Below are 2,217 nucleotides of genomic sequence, written 5' to 3' on the forward strand. Positions count from 1 at the left end.
CCGATGCATCAAAACAAGGCACAAACAACCTGCATCCCTGGGCTTCTGCTTAGAAGACAATGCCCTAGAGAGCGACTTAGACTTTGAATAAGTGAAAATAAACTTCTCTGTCATTGACCTGTTGGGATTTCAGGGTTTGTTGTTATCACAACACCGACTATCCCAGTGGTTTTGAAAGTATGGTTTACAGACGAGCAGTATCAGCCCCTGGGAACTTGTTAAAAACGCACATTCTTGAGCTTACCTGAAATCTTCTAAATCAGAAACTCTGAGGATGGAATACAGCTACCTGTGATCCAGCCTTCCAGGTGATTCTGATGCACACTAAAATTGGAGAAGCATGAGTCTAAACTATTTCAAGGATCTCTCAGTCTAATAGACAGATGCTTTTATATCTTAAATTATTTTAAGTTTTCTCAAGACCCTCTTGCCTTAATTGAACACAGGCTTTTCCCCGAGGACAGGGCATTCCTTGTAGCAATATCAAGGTGGTGCTATTTACTTTTTAAAAAAACACATTCTGGACTCATTTATTTTTTATTTTATTTTAAATTTTTATTTATTTTATTAATTATTGAACATATTACAGATGCCCTCCTTTGTTCCCCCATTGACCCCCTTCATCCCGCTCCTGTCCCTCCCCAGGCCTTCACCCCACTATTGTCTGTGTCCATTGGTTATGCATATACGTTCTTTGGTTAATCTCTCCCCCTGCCCCCTTCCCTCTGAAATATGTTAGTCTGTTGCATGTTTCAATGTCTTTGGATTTATTTTGTTCTTCACTTTATAGATAGTCTCGGGTTACGTCGGACTTGACGTGCGTTGTTTCGTGGTTACATCGCCATCTCCCATTTATTTATTAAAAAAAAGTTCCGTCATTTCGACGTATGTACATATGTGTTTTATGTTTTTTATTATTTACCACAAGGTCAGGAATTGTTATCTTTCTTTTAAATGTTTTTTACTGTTCCACTTCATTGCTGCTGTGTATGTGCTCCATGTGAGTGACCTAGGTGCTTATGTAGATGGGTTCCCACTTACGGTGAAAATCGCCGTAGGAATGGATCTCCGACGTTACCCGAGGACCTACTGTATTTTGTTCATTAGATTCCACATATAAGTGAGAAAAATATGGAAAGCTTCACGAATTTGCATGTCATCTCTGCGCAGGGGCCATTCTATGTATCATTCCAAACTTAGCATATGTGCTGCTGAAGCGAGCACTGTTTACTCTTTTACCACTCACATTCCTTACCTTGTGGTTAAATATGGAGCAGGTGTTCACTTTGCTTCATCCAACTTAGTACTCTCTTACTCTCCTATAAAATTCTTTTCCTTTGAAGCCCATGCCATTCAGCTCTATCACCCCATCTTTCTCCTTCCTGGCTCATGTTAGCTGGCATCCCTGCCATATCTTTCATTTGTTGATGATTTTGGCACCTAGATCAAAGTCTTCACCTTTACCAAAATAATTTGGATAATTTCTATGTACATTTACAGTTGCTGAAGTCTCTCTGAGGTAAAATAAATTCTCGAACCTCATATATCCCTATTTCTTCTCTCCCCATTCACAACCAAATTTCTTACAGAGTTGCCTATAATCATTGTTCCATCCTTTACTCCTTTTAAAGCCATTACAATATATTTATGCCCTCAACAATCCACCAAAATACCTTTTGTGAAGATCACCAGTGTCTCCCATGTGGATAAATTCAATGGATAGTCTTGGAACTCAATTACCTGACCTGATTCTGATGACCACACTGTCCTTTTAAAATAATTTATTCCCTGAGCTATCCTGATCATCTGACACATTTCTTTTTCCCTCTTGTATTTTCTGGCCACTTCTTCTGTATCTTTTATACAAACTCATTTCCTTCAAAGCATGGTCCTGGGCTTGCTGTCCACCCCACAGTTTTTCTCATGCTGCATTCCTTCCCTAAGGATGTTCAGCTAGAAGTATGGTTTAATTACTATGAATGTCCAGATGATTGACAATTTGTATCTTCATTCAAAACATCTCCTCTAAGTACAGTCCAAATGTTTAACTGCCTACTAACTTCTCTCAAACATTCCTAAAAGTCAACATGTCCAGCCCTAACCTTAGAATCTTGCCACCATCCCTAAATCTGGTCTACTTTCAGTATTTCTTATCTCATGATTCTCTTAATCCATTTGTATGAGCAAGAAACACATGAATCATCCTGATGTTGACTT

The 2,217-nt window shown here is 38.8% G+C and overlaps 1 pseudogene; it reads right to left on the reverse strand.

The window, feature by feature from the left end:
* Positions 1 to 1,125: 1,125 nt before the first annotated feature.
* Positions 1,126 to 1,224, reverse strand: LOC111826363 (annotated as a pseudogene).
* Between the last annotated feature and the right edge of the window lie 993 nt (positions 1,225 to 2,217).

Source organism: Myotis lucifugus, unplaced genomic scaffold (assembly GCF_000147115.1).
Source record: "Myotis lucifugus unplaced genomic scaffold, Myoluc2.0 scaffold_71, whole genome shotgun sequence".
In the NCBI taxonomy this organism is placed as follows: Eukaryota; Metazoa; Chordata; class Mammalia; order Chiroptera; family Vespertilionidae; genus Myotis; species Myotis lucifugus.